The 18,359-nt window shown below is 38.1% G+C and overlaps 1 pseudogene across 1 annotated transcript in view; it reads left to right on the top strand.

Annotated features, from left to right (window-relative positions):
* Positions 1–17,491, top strand: part of LOC309653700 (ELKS/Rab6-interacting/CAST family member 1-like) — a 97,967-nt pseudogene extending 80,476 nt beyond the window's left edge. Inside the window, exons 10-12 of the transcript XR_014268285.1 lie at positions 14,855–14,992; positions 16,258–16,398; positions 17,351–17,491. The product of XR_014268285.1 is annotated as an ELKS/Rab6-interacting/CAST family member 1-like (transcript). The remainder of the gene's footprint in view (positions 1–14,854; positions 14,993–16,257; positions 16,399–17,350) is intronic.
* The last annotated feature ends 868 nt before the right edge of the window (positions 17,492–18,359 follow it).

The following is an 18,359-nucleotide window of genomic DNA, read 5'->3' as shown; positions in this document are numbered from 1 at the left end:
AAAATAGTAGCAGCTTTGAGAATGGCTGGATTGTGAATCACATACTCTGGACCGATTTTGGGTCTGTCTGGGCCACCACTGCCTGCCCATAGGCTTCCAGCTTTCTAGGTAGTATATGTATTTGTATGCACGGGGATAGCCCTGTGCTCAGAGAATGAAATGAGACAATAGCAGATGGCCAAGCATGCAGTACAATGGGATTAGCACTGGCCTCTCCTTTCCAGGGCTCTCCGCTATGGTTTAAAGTAGTTTTGTGTTACAGTAAATTTCTTATCTTTATAATAAATCACTGACCTGGAAAATGTAATTGAGCATTTGAATCTGAGCTGCATTCAGAATCTGTGTTAAAATTGTACAGCTTCTTGCTTGATTGATTATAAATGGTAATGTAGCTTGGAGTTTAATTTGCTGACGCAGACGTTATCGTCTTTCCCTTGTATGCTTCTGTAACTTCTCTTTATTTCACCTTGCCTGCATCTCCAGTTTCCTAGGTTTTGGTATTTAGAGTTTAGATTTATCAGTAGCAGAAAGCTAACTGATAATTGAATTAGAAAGTTTTCCCTTTTTGTGGTCCTAGATTGGTTCTTTAAGTCTCCTGTTATTTTGTTTTCGGTAGGAAGTCAGAAAGAATAGGTTCTTTATACACTCTATTTGTTTGCTGTAGAGTCTTGACTTAAGGACATGTTAGTTTCTTCACTTTTTCCATATCATAAAATGGAAAGAATATATTTTATCATTGAAAACAATATTTACTAATTTATTCTGAGAAAATTAATATTTTAAAAATTGTGCTTTTATTTTTAATAAGGATTAATTGTAATGTTTTCTAAATATTATTTTTAAATCACAAGCCAGCTGTTAATGAAGCTAAGTTGAAAGAAGAGCAGGTCAGGCCCTAATTGGATTTTAAGTTGGAAACTTAATATACTTAGGCATTAGAATTTTCCCTTTTCTTTCTGTCTTTATTATTTTTTAATAGAACTCAGTTTAATTAAAAATTTTTTTCCTCAGTGGAAAATATGTATAGCTAAATTCTTGAAATATTTTATTGAAAAAACAATGCATAGTAAATGAAGTCTGATTGATGATAACTTTTCTGCTGGGGAATATGCTCCATATGGATTTACTTTGCTTCGTGTAACTTTTTTCCCCTCACTTTTTCAAGTAAACCTTAAGGAGGGTAGATAGTTGAACTTTCAAAGTCTGGTTTAAATTCCATTTGTCAGTAGATAACTTTTTAAATGATGCTGGTATTATACAAGTGACATCTTACAATGATTGAAGAATTATTCCCTAAAAAAGGGAGGATCTTAGTTTACTTTGTTACAAAATATCTTTTCATTATGATATGTTCCTTCTCACCATCCCTCCTCTTCCAGAACACCCCTCTCCAAAAAATTAAAACAATAAAAGAAAACACAACATGCCTCATCCCTATCTTCTGATAATCTAGAAACAATACACTTTCGATATCAGTGATTAAAACAGAAAGAGCAATAGCATTGTAAAGATAGACGGGGGAGGAAAACCTCTCGCTGCATAGTAAACTACTGCTGAAGCTTAGTGGAGTAAACAGTCATTTTATTTGTGAATCAGGAATTCAGGAAGGGCTCTCTTGCGTAGTTTGTCCCTGATTTGTTTGGTGACAGCTGGGGGTGTCTGCAGCTGGGTGACCCACTACTAGGATGGTTTCTTCATTTGCGTACATCCTGCCTGGGTATTCCTTGGCCTCTGGCTCCGTGGCTCCGTGGCCAGTTAAGGGTTGCGCTAGGAGTTGGTTTGGAAGCAGCAGGGGATTCCTTTTGTCTGTACTCTTTTGGTCACAGTGGTCACAGGACCTAACTTGATTTGGTGGCGGGGGCGTCAAGGAAAATACTCCACGTCTTACTGGAGGAGTGGCAAAGCCACTTACAAAAAAGCACGTAAAGTCGGAGACATTGATGCGGCCGTCTGTGCAGAATATCTGCTCCAGCTGAATAAAAATGTTGGATAAAGGATTGAGACCATGAGGGCGAGATTTTGTTTGTGTGGTATGGTAACAAAGCTCTCACTTTCTTTTCTGTTGTCATATGACTTTTTTGTATATTTCCATGTTCTGCTCAGTGTTTTAATCTCTTATTCATAGGACTTCTACTATCATCCATTGCTGTCAACAGAAGTCACTTCAAACCAGAAGGAATTCTAAACAGTTTTAAATTGTTTTACCCAATTGAGGCATTATCACTGGGTATGAAAATAATTGATAGGAAAAGGGTACAGAGGAATAAGGTGTGTGGAAAGGGCAGGCTGACAGCAGAAGGTGAATTAATGCTACATATTCAATTTGGAGATCATCATAGGTGAGCAGCACAACCGTCTAGATGAAAACTTTTGCGTATGAGTGATCTAACGTGGAAGAGACGCCATCTAGAAGCGCGTCAGACTGAGTATGTGCATGGATGACACAGTGATTGCAAGAGAATTTTTAAGTCCATTAAGAACAGAGAAACTTGACTAAACTGTTATTTGTATTTGTGTTATTTGGGGAATAACGCCAGATAAATCTCAGTACTAGAGTAGTTTCACGCTTCGTTGATGGATATTGGGAACCTTGACTTTTTTTTTTTCTGTTTTCTTATTCTGTCACAGAAACTATGCTTTTTAAAGACTGACGCTTCAAATTAATAGATTATAATTTCATTCCATTTATATCAGTGTTTCTTAATGGGGAAGGGAGGGACAGTTTTGTCTCAAAAGGGGCATTGTACAAGGTCTAGAAACATTTTTTGGTTGTAAAAACCCCTGGGTGGAGGGGGGGGAGGGGGGAACCTTGACTTTTAAAGCTAGCACGATGGGGTTAATTGGATTGATGCTTTTTTTTCCCTCCCTAATTGAGATATAATTCACATACCATAAACTTTACTAATTTAAACTATATAATTCAGTTGTTTTTGGTATACTTACAAGGTTGTGCAACCATCACTTTTGTCCAGTTCCAGAACATTTTCATGACCCTAAAAAGAAACCCATACCTGTCACAACCCCTATACTCTGCATCCACTGCCTACTTTTTGTCTTTATCAATTTGCCTATGCTAGACATTTCATAGAAATGTAATCATATAATAAGTAGCTTTTTATGTCTTGCTTCTTTAATGTTTTCAAGGTTCATTATGTTGTAGCAAGTGTCAGTACTTTATTCCTTTTTATGGCTGAATAATATTCCATTGTAATGAATATAGCACATTTTTTTTTATCCATCCATCAGTTTCTGGACGTTTGGGTGGTTTCCACTTGAATAATGATTATGTTACATCTATGTACAAGTTTTTGTATGAACATACGTTTTTCATTTCTCTTGAGTTTATATCTTGGGATGGAATTGATGTTAACTGTACCTGTAACTTTTTGAGGAACTGCCAAACTGTTTCTAAAGCGGCTGAACCATTTTACATTTCTGCCAACACTAGTTATTTTTCTTTTTCAAATAGCCATTCTAATGGGTGTGCAGTGGTATGTTGTTGTGGTTTTGACTTCTATTTCCATAATGACTAATGATGTTGAATGTCTTTTCATGTAATTGCTGGCCATCTGTGTATCTTCCTTGGAGAAATGTCTATTCAGATCCTTTGCCCTTTTTTTTTTTTTTTTAAATTTTTATTTATTTATTTATTTATCCATCCATGGCCGTGTCAGGTCCTCGCCTCTGTGCAAGGGCCCTCTCCAGTTGCGGCAAGTGTGGACCACTCCTCATCACGGTGCGCGGGCCTCTCACTGTCGCGGCCTCTCCTGTTGCGGAGCACACGCTCCAGACGCGCAGGCTCAGCAATTGTGGCTCATGGGCCCAGCCGCTCCGCGGCATGTGGGATCCTCCCAGGCCGGGGCTCGAACCCGTGTCCCCTGCACGGGCAGGCAGAATCCCAACCACTGCGCCACCAGGGAAGCCCCCTTTGCCCATTTTTATAATTTATTTATTTATTTATTTTTGGCTGCGTTGGGTCTTCGTTTCTGTGCGAGGGCTTTCTCTAGTTGCGGCGAGCGGGGGCCACTCTTCATCGCGATGCGCGGGCCTCTCACTATCGCGGCCTCTCGTTGCGGAGCACAGGCTCCAGACGCGCAGGCTCAGTAGTTGTGGCTCACGGGCCTAGTTGCTCCGCGGCATGTGGGATCCTCCCAGAACCAGGGCTCGAACCCGTGTCCCCTGCATTAGCAGGCAGATTCTCAACCACTGCGCCACCAGGGAAGCCCCTGCCCATTTTTAAATTGAGTTATTTGTCTTTTTATTGAGTTCTAGAAAGTCTTTATTTGGGAGATTCCATCCATATCAGATAAGTGATTTGCACATATTTCTCCCATTCTCTGGGTTATCTCTTCACTGTCTTGATAGCATCCTTTGATGCACAAAAGTTTTAAATTTGATGAAGTCCAATTTATCTGTTTTTTCCTTAGTTGCTTATGTTTTTGACATCATATCTAAGAAACCATTGCCTAATTGAAGGTCACAAAGATTTCCTCCTGTGTTTTCTTCTAAGAGTTTTATAGTTTTAGCTTTTACATTTAGGTCTTTGGTCCATTCCTAGTTAATTTTTGTATGTGATGTAAGGTAGGGATCCAACTTCATTATTTTGCCTGTGGATATCCATTTGTCCCAGCACCATTTGTTGAAAAGACTGTTCTTTTCCCACTGAATGGTCTTGGGACCATTGCTAAAAATCAGTTGTACATAGACACACATGTTCATTTCTGAACTTTAAGTTCTGTTCCATCAATTTATATGTCTGTCTGTTTCCCACATCACACTGTCTTAGTTACTGTAGCTTTGTAGTAAGTTTTGATACTGAACACTGTGAATCTTCTACCTTTCTTCCTTTTCAAGATCGTTTTGGCTTTTGGGCGTCCAAAAAAAGAAGTAACCGCCTCCCCCCAACATCAGGTCTTTCAGTTGATCAACACAGGATGTCTTTTGACTTATTTAGGTTGTTTTTAGTTTCTTTCATTGATGTTGTGTAGTTTTCAGTTTACAAGCCTTGCACTTCTTTAAATTTATTCCTAAATATTTTATTATTTTTGATGCTACTGTAAATGGAATTTTCTTTACTTCATTTTTAGATTATTTATTTTTAGTGTAAAGACATACACGTGATTTTTGTTTATTGGTCTTGGGTTTTGAAACTTGGCTAAATTGGTTTATTATCTTTAATGGTGTTTTAGTGGATTCTTTAGTATTTTCTACGTATAAGATAAAGCCATCTGCAAATAGAGGTAGCTGTACCTTTTCTTTCCAATGTGGCTGCCTTTTATTTCTTTTTTTTCCCTAATTGCCCTTCCCTAATTGTCCAGTATAATGATGAATAGAGGTGGTGAGAGTGGACATCCTTGTCTCTTGTTCTTTATCTTAGGGGAAAGGTTTTCATTTTTCACCTTAAGTATGATGTTAACTGGGTTTTTTACAGATGCCTTTTATCGGGTTGAGGAAGTTCCCTTCTATTCCTAGTTTATTGAGTGTTTTTTATCATGAAGAGGTGTTGGATTTTGTCAAATGCTTTTTCTGTAGTTATTGGGATGATCATGTGGTTTCTGTTCTTTATTAATATGGTACATTATATGGATTGATTTTTGTATGGTGAATCAATCTTGCATTCCTAGGATAAGAGTGGATGTGTTTTTAAAGAGCCTTGTATTTTTCACCTGGAGAGATGTAGAAACTTGTTCTACCACCATTATCATGGAGGCAATAGGAATGGACCTGAGAGAACATAGCCTTTGGATAAATGCTTTATTTTCAGGTGCTAGGGTATAATATAAACAAGAAGCATTCAAAGGCTTATAGTGTAATGCTTTGTACAACACAGAAGTAATTTTGACTCTTATTAAAACATCATTTCTTTGGACTTTTAAGTAGCTTCGTGAATAATTTGAGGATTTATGTGATGTGTCCATTTCCTATTAATCGTATGCCATATTAATATTCTCAGAGTCTTGCAAGCTCTAGTTTGGAGTGCCCTGACTTCTGTTTTGACTGAAAACATATTTTAAACTTGAAAAATGGTAATTAACAAGTCAATATGGAAGGGTCAGATTCCTTTTGGGACAAAGGTTGTTCTTAGTAGTCTCTCAGGAGACCTTGTAGCAGGAACTTGTCAGAGTATAAATATTACATAGATAAATATCTAGAAAGAGGCAAAGGATTTGGAAAAAAAATGCTTGATCAGAGTTTTGAAGCACAGTTAATATTTTCTTCTGCTTAAAACTGCTTATAATTTGGCATGAATTAACTTGCATTGCATTCTCACCTGTGGGAATGCCTGTTTGGATAGACGCCTAGGTGCCTGTCAACTCTAGTTGAGAAGTGGAAATAATTAACCTCCTGAAGAAATTATTAAATCAAACTTTGATGAAGTAGCTTTTTGTGCTCTTCCTTCTCTCTGCCATACCGATATGTACACCCTCACCAGAAAAGAGCTTCCAGCATCAGACGTGTATTTTGTCCTTTATCTGTTTTATCTTCCTGTAATTGCCAGACCTCCTTACTTTTTTCTCCTAACACTTTTTTTTTCCTGCAGGGGTTTTTCAGATTAGAAAAATCATTCAAGTTGACCAAGGAGAATTTACTAAATTTAATAAGATTCTTGGGCTTCCATTGCATATAGGTGAGGAACTGTTGTTTGGATCTGTTCTCCCTGCATCCCAACCAGGCCAAACTCTTACACAGCAAATTTGGTAACACAGTATCTTTGTAAAACAGCTAAGCAAGCAATTTTAAGTGAAGTGGCTATTCGTTTTAGAAAATATTGTGGGTATTTGAAAAGAATGCCACTAATTAATGATTTGTAACTTTTCTCCTACCCTTTTGACAATCTGATGAAAGCTGTGGGTGCTCTTCATGTAAAAATGCACATGGCTCATTTGTGTGGACTGGGATGTCAGACACACCTTAAAGGCCATCCCTGAACTCCTGATTCAAAATGCCCACCATTGGTGAAACAATCAAGTTGGGATACAAGGGTCTCTAGGTTTTACAAAGCCATAAAATTACGTGTATGGTTCAAATACAGCATAAATTGAGAGCAATTACAATTTCATGTTAAATATTATTTAACTAGAAAGAGCATACATAGCTGCTGGGTATAATGGATGCTGTGATGAGTGACCCAGATCCCTGCTGAGGGTTGAAGGATGTATTCCCCCAGGTGCTGGAAGTATCCCCTGTGGAGATTGCGTTGGCTAAAGAGACCTACCTTGTACAAGGCCACATCCCTTCCCATTGGTATCCAATGATTGATCCTTGTAGGGTACAAGGGCTTGAATCCATTGCCCTGACTTGGGGCAACTCTGAAAGGTCATCACAGATTCAGAGCTTCCCATGGGGTTGTCTGAATCCTTTGGGACTTCATGGCAGCCTAATTTCTCCCTCTGCACCATCATGCTCCCCCCCCCCCACTTCCTTTCCACTGGTATTGATCCCAAGAGCACCCTCTAATTTCTTGAACAATAAAATCTGTCTCAAGGTCTGCTTCTTGGGAAACCCAGCCTTGTCACACTAGGATTGACTTTTAGTACAAGTTAGCTTACTTCAGGCCATAAAAGTAGGCCTGGCTAAAATAAAAATTGAGTGAGATGAACTTGAATTTAGACTTAAAATATGTGAAGCATCCTATTGCTGTTTCCTTTGGACCTTATATTTCAAATAAGTTTTGCAAGTCTTGGTTTCTCTGGATTCATTTGTTATCTCTCAGTCTTCCTTTGGCATTGCGGAAAACCCCCCAAGTCTCTGACAGCTTGGTTTGGTCCCACAGTATGAACCTGTGGAAGGTGTGGGTTAAATAGAAACGCTCACATGTCCCACAGAAACCCCTAGAGATTTCCCATGTTGGTAAGTGCATATGTTAGGAGAATCTCTCTTATCATGATCCTAATCATGTTTCTTGTAAATCCTGAGATTTCTCAGATAGGAGTTAGAAAATTATTGCTTTTGTCATTATCATTGAAATCATGTATGTCCCTTCTGAATATTTGAAAAATGTGGAAAAGGTATAACAAGGAAAATTCTGTGTAAAAATAAACTTTTCCTTCAAATTGGGATAATAGTGTACATTTTGATAACTTTTCTTTTTCATGTAATGTTATATAATAAAGAAGTTTGCATATCCTTAATTAATCATCAAGTATATGAACTGTAATGGTTGATAGAGCATATTTAATTTAGCTAGCCTTCTATTGTTATGTACTTGATTTTTCCCGACTTTGTTATTGGTAATAAGTAATACAAAGAATAGTGGTTCTTTGTGGGGGGATGGGCAGAAACTAAGCCGAGTGTGTCTGCTTTAATTAGTTACTTAAAAATACTGAGTTCTTTCATCACTAAAATGTAGTGAACTATTAGACCTAAGAATGTTCTATCTATTGTTATCGTACAGCTTCAAGGGATGCCATTCGTATAGGTGTGAATTGAGGTCCTAGGTACAGTCTCATCATTGCCGCTGCTTCACAAGGACAGCCACCATGGGTTTATGGGTCCTCTTTTTGTTTTTTGGTTTTTTTTTGAGCAATTTTAGCATATGAGTATCTGTCAAGTTTTTATATATGCCTGCCAGATATAAAAAGAAGTATTTGAGCCATTTCCTTAATTGTCTACCAAGCAGATCTTGACTAGCAGTGGGACCTTTGGTCTCACCAGCTTTTGCTTCATATTATCCAGTTATTTTAATTCAAGAGGTCCCTAGTTCCATTATCTGTACCATGAGCAAGTCTGTCAAGGAACTTACTTTCCCTCCCAGCAATTAATAAAATCTAACCGGAGCAATGGACTCTGTATTTTCCTAAAGGTCATACCTATACTTCCTGTATAGTTCAATTTGAACAGTTTTTAAGATAAAATACAGAGGTACTCTGCTGAAGTTTATTACTTTTTAAATGTTCTCGTCTTTCTCATCATAAGAATACAGTTGTATTTTAGAATTGAAAGGAATATTAGTGGTCTTTGTCTTGTAGGTAGGTAATTAGAAAGAACAAGTAACTTGCCCAGTGGGACATAGCTAGCTATTTATTCATCACGGTAATCCGTCCATTACTTATATGATGAGAGAATAGCACAATTGGGAGGGAAACTCAACCAAAGAAATAATTGGTTGTCAGCCAGAATCTTTGCTGGGCTTATTAAAGACCCTAAACAGTCATTAAGAATATAGATATGGGAGTTTTAACAACCTAAATTGTGTTTAAAACACTGCTTAGAGTTCCACATGACTTTGTTGCTCTTGTATCCTCTAATCGTTGGAAACACATAACTGGACAAGTAAAATTTAGAGACCAGTACAGTCTGGGCAAACCCTGATCATTTTGGTAAAGTATAGTTGTGCCTTGTTAGTACATTTCACAGGCCTTTAGGATGGTAGACAAAACAATTGCATAGATCAGGGGACTTAGTGAATTTTTCCTTTTTAGATTCCATTGATTAATGTAGATCTCTTCTGCCAGCTGAGTATGACCAGTTCATCCAGACTGTACTTTTACCACTGATACTGAGAGGTATTATTAACCAAGAAGGTAAAGGTCAGAGCCTTTTTGAGTAACTTGCTTTCCACAATACATTTGACACTGATGGCTGCTTAGAACAAGTGTGGAGGCATCATCCAAAAAATTCTTTCCTTTAAATGATGTTCCAGGTAGCTAGGTGACTGCAAGGAGTATTTTGGGATTTCTTGTCCTTAGAACTACATCCTATAGGAAGTCCCTTCTACGTTTGCTCAGTGATTAGGGCCTCAGCAGCAGAGCAATCATCAGTTCCACTTGACTAGGAATAAATCACCCACGTTGAACCATGATAGTTTCTGACAACTGGCAATGCTGATAAAAACCAAAACAAAAGATGTTAAGAAATCTGTGCCAGTGTGGAGCTGGTGTGCAGATTTGATGGATTCACGTGCAGCATGCATTCTGCATTAGTCTTCCTCCTCTTTCGTCGGTTTTTCTCTCTTTGTAAAATAAAAATTGTACGAGAAGAAAGGCTCTATATCATATAATAATTATTTCGATTTTCTTTCTAGCCCAGTTAACAGAGTTATACCCTAATTAGAGAGGTCATTTTAAGGAAAACGCCTTCCTTCTCTAAATAGTTATTTAGAAAGTGTTTCCTTCTTGAATTCTTCACTCTTAGTTCTTCTCTATGATTTTAGGCTGTATGTATAAACCTGATTGACCCTTCCCCTCCCTATTCATCACCAGGGACACAGATAATATAGACTAAACACCAATTCCTTCGATCTCTGCACAATTTTACTCATGCAGAAATTGAATACATGTTAATAGCTGCTTAATGATTTCTTCTTAATACAGATCGGTTATGCATAAAGTAGGAAGAGCCCATAGAATTATAAAATACATTATTTTCTGCAAGAATTTTTTATTAATTTTCAATATTACTAAGTATAAGTTATTAAAGTAAAAGAAGAAAAGCTTTTTTAGCTATTGTTAAGTGCTCCTTAGTCCGTGTGTATAAATAAACTAGCCTCCTTCTACCCCTTGAAAGGCTAAACAGACTGTCTTAATACTATCATGATATTGATCCTGATATCAAGTACCTTTGGTTCTGCCCACCAGCTTTAGTGTGTTATGTTTGACTCTACACGGAAGTACATGGAAGATGCTCTTCTGCATTGGCAGTGGTTTGGTACCTCCACCCTTCCTTCTTTGCTTCTGTAGGGGAGAATATTTTCATATGTGACCGTAGTAATAACATTGTGTTTATTGATAAACACTACTTAATAACAAGGAATCATTTATGGAAAGATGCTTGAGACATCTTTGTGTGATTCTTCTTTCCCCCCCCCGCCCCCCATCATAGAACATATTATTTACAGCACAGTGATTAAGAGTAGAATTCTGGAGCTAGATTGCCTAATAATTATAGTCTTGTGGTGGAGCTTCAATAGTTGTTATACATAGATTTCTGAAAACAGTGCCTGATACATACCACACTCTCTGTGTTAGTGGTGCCTCTTGTCACCACTGCCGCCGCCTCCTCCACCACCCCCATCACGAGTAATTTTTTGTTGTTTTTATCATATTGCCATTTTAGGGATTCTGTGGTTTCTGTTTCTACGAAATGGAAAGTTTTTTTCTTGGGTAGATATTCTGAGCATATTTAAAGGAGTATTTTTCCACTTAGCATGATTCTGAATCAGTCATCTTTATCATTAATAGTCGAGTATGTGCATAACTGATCCAGTTTTTCTCTTAGCTGTTGTATTCAAAGCTTTTGTAAATAGTGTATTTTAGATCCTGTGGATAATTGAACTTGGTATAGAATGGGATTTCCACTATATATTTTATAGAAATTGCATAGTAAATACTGAAATGGTGTGACATGGGACTATTAGGGTGAACAGTTTTCACAGCCTCTATATTGGATTAGTTAAAAGAAGAGAATAATGGCAAGATTAATATGATAACATTCATACACCCCTTGGTTAGCAACGTCTGAACCCAGAGAGCCTTGATCACAAAATCACGATTTTGAGTCTCAACCAAAGTGAGGATATATAAAAGGAGTTTTCAGTAGGATTCAGCTGCTGTCCATCATGATGCTGGGTAAACGGAAAGTGCTTTGTACACACCCATCCTCCCACACACCACACAGAGCCTCTTTTGGGTTAATGCTCTTGCAGCTGGTTTGCACATATCTGTATCTACTGCAAGTCTTCCTTGCCGATAGCAGCTTGCCCAAAGGAGACAGCTCTAGTGAGCGCTGCCCTTTCTTCACCGTGGAATGGCTATTTCTGCTCTCCAGGAATAGCCATCCTCTTCCTCCCCTCCAACTCAGCAGTTTAGACAGCTGGCTAATTGGATAAGAAAGTAGCTTAGGGAGAACTTGTTAATGGGGATTTTACCTGGCTTAGCAGCTTCTGCACCTGAGTATATCAGGAAAAGTCTTTTTGTTTGTTGGTTTGTTTGTTTGTTTTTGTTTTTGCTGGCAAAGAATAATGGATCCCTTTCATAGTTGGACTACATACAAATTATACAAGTGGAATTGTTAACAGTTAACATCTTAATTATTTCTTAGATGCTGATGATGGAGGAGAAAGAAGGGTATAATCCTTATTATGCATGTAAGGGCTGTTTGTATATTAGGTGGGCTCATAAAACAAATCTCTGGTTTCTTGTATGTAAAACTTGGTTGGCTCTATGAAGTTTTATTTTTTAAAAAAGGTGGTTGTACTGCTCTTTCTTGGTAAAAAAGTCTAATCAACAGAATGATGATATCTTTTTTTTGTGTGTAAGGTTTATATGTCAGCAACTAGGATGACCCGCACAGCTGGTTAAATATGTAAACACCAGAGCGTTGCCTTCTGTATGTTATGGAGTACTAGATTTTTAAGTGGCAAAATCTCTTTAGTGGTTGTGAATTTACCTAAGTATTGATCCATATGAGATTCCAATAGGAGTGTCTGATTAAACTAAAGGAAACTAATGCTTTTCATACGTGATGGTCTTTTCTCTCACAGTATGCTTTGGACTTCATCGGCATGGAAAAGACTGGAGCCAGTTGCAGTGGTTCACCTGTAGGATTCTTCCTTCGTTAAAGAGTGAAAATCCAAGCCTGACAGTACTCATGGTTCCCTATTCTGAGTTCGCTGAATCTTTTCGCTTAGCTTATTTGTTCTGCTGTGGAATTCTCAGGGACTGTAGAGAGGGACCTTTTTTCCTTCCCCTTGGAAGGGTCTGCTTGGAATGAAGCAGACCCTTAAAGAGCTTATATTAAATTGATTGATGCAGGAATTATTTGAAGGTTGGATTTAGGTTCTTTTGTAGTTCTTTTCTTGGCAGAAGTTTATGTGTATGCCTAAATACAGTTTATAAAAGTCCAAGCTTATGTATTATTTACTGACTAATGAATCAGAATTTATTATAGACCTGATGTGTGCCAGATATGAAGATACAAAGCTGGGGTAGAGGAGTAAGATCCAGTCTATTTGTAGAGATGTGTATAGAATGAGTAATAACAATATGGTTGGAGATTCGTGTTATAATGTATAGATAGATGAAAGAATGGAGATAAATATATAGATAGAGAAAAGAATGGGAGATGTGTATATGTATGTATGTAGATCAGTACTTTGTTCATGTGTGATGGCATATAGACTGTGGTCATCTTCTTGTCATGGGGGTAAGAGCAAGAAAGTCGTCCCAAAGCAGATAACATTTATGTTGCTTTTTGAAAGCCATGTGAAATAAACCAGCTAGTTCAAGAGTAGACGATGATATTATATTCTCCTGCTTCATTTTTCTCTGTAGGACTTATCACCATCCTACATACTATGTTCATTTCATTCATTCATTCCTTGTCTATCGTATTAGGATTAAGCTCTTTGAGGGTAGGGATTTTTGTCTGTTTGGATTAATTCTATATCCTCAACACCTAGAAAACTGCCTGGCACGTAGCTGAATGAAAGAATGAAGTTTGTGAGTTTTAGAATAGTTGTCTTACTTATTTTCCTTTTGCTTATTAAGAATCTCTCTCTACAGTTCCTCCATATTTTTGCTTACTATTTTTCATTGTGTGTACGGGAGTCTCCCTAGTGATAATATGCTGTTTCCACACTATTTCACAAACCCATCCCCTATTTTCCATCTCTCTTAACTCACTTAGTTTCCAAACTCTCTTACCTGAATTGATATGCTCTCCTAGCTGTTTTCATGTCTCTACGTAACTCCCCTTAGATATTGAATATCTTCTCCACAGCTATCAGAATTATCAGTCTGAAATACAGAACTGACCGGACTGTTTCTTTGCTTAGAAGTCCCTAATAGTCCCCATCTGTCTAGAGTAAAATGTGTGCTCGTTAGAATGGCACGGAAGCCCATCCATAGCTTGGATTCAGGTACATAAAGTCCCCTTCCCATCTTATAATGAAAATGGGTCTGTTCATTTTTCTTTGTGTCACTAGTGCCTGGCATGTAATAGAGACTTCACCAATAGTTTTTTGAGTAAATGAATGCGTACTAGGGTATATGAAGGAATGAATAACTATAATAATAAATTTCATTGAAAATGCTTGCTGTTGAAATAAAAGATGATATAAAAACCTAACTTGAACACTAGCATTTAAGAACAGTTTTTCCAGGCTTCCCTGGTGGCGCAGTGGTTGAGAATCTGCCTGCCAATGCAGGGGACACGGGTTCGAGCCCTGGTCTGGGAAGATCCCACATGCCGCGGAGCAGCTGGGCCCGTGAGCCACAACTACTGAGCCTGCGCGTCTGGAGCCTGTGCTCCGCAACAAGAGAGGCCGCGACAGTGAGAGGCCCGCGACCGCGATGAAGAGTGGCCCCCGCTCACCACAACCAAAGAAAGCCCTCACACAGAAACGAAGACCCAACACAGCCAAAAATAAATAAATAAATAAATTTAAGAACAGTTTTTCCTTTTTACAGCTGATTTGTTTTTCTTAGCATCCAGCTGTTCAATTTGCTGTCCTCCCTCAGCATTTTTTAAAGGAATCTCTCTGGGCATTTACACTGTTGCTTTGGAAGTAATCCAGTTTCTCATGGCTTTCCTCTCTGTAGGTCTTCCCTTTATCCCCATCCCTATATGTTGGGTCTTTTCTCCCTAGCTACTTTCCTTATTTCTTTATAGAGATTTATGACTCTGCATGTATGACCATACCCATGTGTATGTCTTTTCTCTCTTCTGGCTATAAGTTCTCAGTTTAAAGGTTTGCATGAAGTTCTAAGACCCTTAGGGTTAAATTACTTCTACAGAGCACACACTGACAACCCTGATCTACCTGTTTCCAACTTAAAATGATTTTTATTGTGACTGTTTGTATTTCTCTGAATTTCCTTTTTTTCCCCCCCTTAAATGTGTGTGCACAACTCAGATTGAAAAGCTCCAAGAGCAACTTGGAGATAAGGAAAAGCAGATGAGCAGCTTGAAGGAGCGAGTCAAATCCTTGCAGGCTGACACCACCAACACTGACACCGCCTTGACTACTTTGGAGGAGGCCCTTGCCGAGAAGGTGGGTGACTGGCCCAGACTCCTCACAGACACATTTCTTCTGCCTTCTCATTAATCTGAAAGTCACTTTAGTGATGAGACTTGATAGAGGAGACAGAAGAAGTCGCTTTGGCAAAAGGGAAAAGAGCTGCCTGTACTGTTGCTGACGTACCCAGTGTAAGGGAAAGAAGATTCGTTTTGTTGTTGCCAATTTAAGCACCTGTTGCTAGGCAGGATGGATTCCGTACTGGAGGGCAGTGGCTGAAGTTTCTAAAGAACCAGCCATGTGCTCCCTGTTTACTATCTTCTTTTTATGTGTATGGTCAGCTAGAATTCGGTGATGTGGGAATGTCAGACGCTGACCATCAGGAGGCAACATTAGTTCTCTTTTACTGTGCCGCATTGGGATCTAATATATTCATGGGTTTTAGTTACAATACAGTGTACTTGCTGTTTTTCTAGTCGTGGCCTTGCCACTTCATTTTGCCTTCATGAGCAAACCTAGTTTTTACAGGAATGGTTGATTAAATAAAGAAGTGGCCCAACATGACAAGTGTTAATGTCTTGGAGGAGGTTTAAGGACTCTTGGTGGGGCATTTTAATTGGATTCTTCTTCTTCTTCTTCTTATTTTTTCTTTAAGGGATAGGGTTACTGTTCCTTAAGCCTCTTGGACTCAGAATGTTTCAGGCTTCCTGCCCAGGGATCAAGGCTTGATCCCTGAATATATTCAGAAATAATACCCATAAATATACTTAAATTGCTTCAACTTTCAAACTTCCTGAGTATCTGTTGACAGAAGTTTTAATGGTTTCTCTTTTCTTTATCCTTCTTTATGCTTTAAGCTCAACAAATCATAATCTCTCCAACCTCCTCCTGTTTGCTGTGTGAGTTGTGAGTTGTTTCCATTGCTTTGTAGGCAACATGTGAATTATATATAGAAAAGAAATATTTGCTACTTATTGTCCTTAGGGTATATGTATAAGTTTTTTGTTGCTTGGGATTTGAATAAATGAGATTATTCCAAAAGAATACTCTAGGGACATCTAATACTAATTAAGGTTATAGGAAAAGAAACCTAGGGGAATCAAAAGAACAAAACCAGATGTATGTTAGGGCAAGATAGGTTGGAAGGTTGAATTCTTTACAAGGTCAATTATTAACGACCTATCACTGTCTTTTGAATGAAGGATGGAAGGGTGAAATTTTATCAGCTAGAAGCTGAATTGCAGTCATATGATAGAAGTATGAAAGGAATTTTCTCATGTATTGATGTGCTCTCTTATCAGGAGCGGACAATCAAACGCTTAAAGGACCAGCGGGACCGAGATGAGCAAGAAAAGCAGCAGGAAATTGATAACTACAAAAAAGATCTTAAAGACCTGAAAGAAAAAGTCAGCCTGTTGCAAGGCGACCTCTCAGAGAAAGAGGTCAAGATCACCAAAATGGAATTATTTGGTTTGCTTAGCCAGTGCATTGTGTGTATATGTTGTTGGTGTTTACATAATGCGTATAAAAAAAGGGTCTGTTGGAAGATTTAAAGAATCTTCTTATAGCAGGGATTATTTCAGGAAGCTCTGCAGAGATATAGTAGATGGAATCATTTCTTTCATAAGTCTTACCTCTTACCTCTTGCAACAGTTATGAGTTGGCTTCTTACTTGCTAATGACGTTTTACAGATCCTAAAATAACAGTATTTCTCCAGTTACATTTGGAGAAATATTGTGCTAATGGTGAGAAAGCTGATAGACGAACGGCATATGCACAAGGAGGACAGTTTATTTACATCAGCTCTTAACGATCACCTCAACATTGGCAGAGAAATCTTAAATGATTGTTGACCAATTAGGTGACTTAATAGACTTTGATTTTACTTTTGAAGAATCTTGTTGATGTCACCTAAATAGCAGAAATGCCTAATGCCTTGTGATCAGATAATAATGAGCTTTAGGGACATTCTCAGGGTTTTCTTTCTAATATCTTTAGGAAAATTTATGGGAATTTGTGTTTCTAATAGAATGTTTCTTCCAAAATTAGAAGAGAAGAAAAAAGTCAGTGTAGCTACTAAGGTTGACTGCTTACATTCACAAAGCTTGATCTACTTCCATTTATTTTGTGGGAATGGATATGTATTGGTAGAGCTCTTTAAGTCACTATTCAGTTGGTATTTCTTGGGAATTCATTCTGTTTTAGTTAGAACTTGAAAGCCAGAACTAATGTTGTTGTTCTGTATTTCTGTATTTCATGTTCTTGAAATGGAAATATGTCAGTATATGCTAATGGAAAGAAACTACAAACCACCAGGAAAATAAATTTAAGAATTTAAATCTCCATTTTGTTAATAAATAGTATTTATTCTAGATGTATGTTGCTTCTTTTAGGCTTCACTCTTGGATCTGAAAGAGCATGCTTCTTCCCTGGCTTCCGCAGGACTGAAAAAGGACTCACGGCTTGAGACACTAGAAATTGCTTTGGAGCAGAAGAAGGAAGAGTGTCTGAAGATGGACTCGCAGTTGAAAAAGGTTAAAGAAAACTTTTCCAATTTCTTGCTTTGCTTTATTTTTTTTAAGTTTCTGCTTTATAACAAAGTGAATCAGCTATACATAAACATATATCCCCATATCTCCTCCCTCTTGCATCTCCCTCCCATCCTCCCTATCCCACCCCTCTAGGTGGTCACAAAGCACTGAGCTGATCTCCCTGTGCTATGCGGCTGCTTCCCACTAGCTATCTGCTTTACATTTGGTAGTGTATATATGTCCATGCCACTCTCACTTCGTCCCAGCTTACCCTTCCCCCTCCCCGTGTCCTCAAGTCCATTCTCTACATCTGCGTCTTTATTCCTGTCCTGCCCCTAGGTTCTTCATAATTTTTTTTTTTTTTAGATTCCGTATATATGTGTTAGCATACGGTATTTGTTTTTCTCTTTCTGACTTACTTCACTGTGTATGACAGACTCTAGGTCCATCCACCTCACTGCAAGTAACTCAATTTCATTTCTTTTTATGGCTGAGTAATAGTCTATTGTATATATGTGCAACATCTTCTTTATCCATTCATCTGTTGATGGACACTTAGGTTGCTTCCATGTCCTGGCTATTGTAAATAGAGCTGTAATGAACATTGTGGTACATGACTCTTTTTCAATTATGGTTTTCTCAGGGTATATGCCCAGTAGTGGGATTGCTGGGTTGTATGGTAGTTCTATTTATAGTTTCTTAAGGCACCTCCCTACTGTTCTCCATAGTGGTTGTATCAATTTACATTCCCACCAACAGTGCAAGAGGGTTCCCTTTTTTCTGCACACCCTCTCCAGCCTTTATTGTTTGTAGATTTTTTGATAATGGCCATTCTGACTGGTGTGAGGTGATACCTCATTGTAGTTTGGAT

This window comes from Balaenoptera physalus (genome assembly GCF_965194825.1).
Source record: "Balaenoptera physalus genome assembly, contig: HAP1_SCAFFOLD_943, whole genome shotgun sequence".
Taxonomy (NCBI): domain Eukaryota; kingdom Metazoa; phylum Chordata; class Mammalia; order Artiodactyla; family Balaenopteridae; genus Balaenoptera; species Balaenoptera physalus.
The sequence above is the reverse complement of the archived record's forward strand: the minus strand, read 5'-3'. Positions and strand labels throughout refer to the sequence as shown.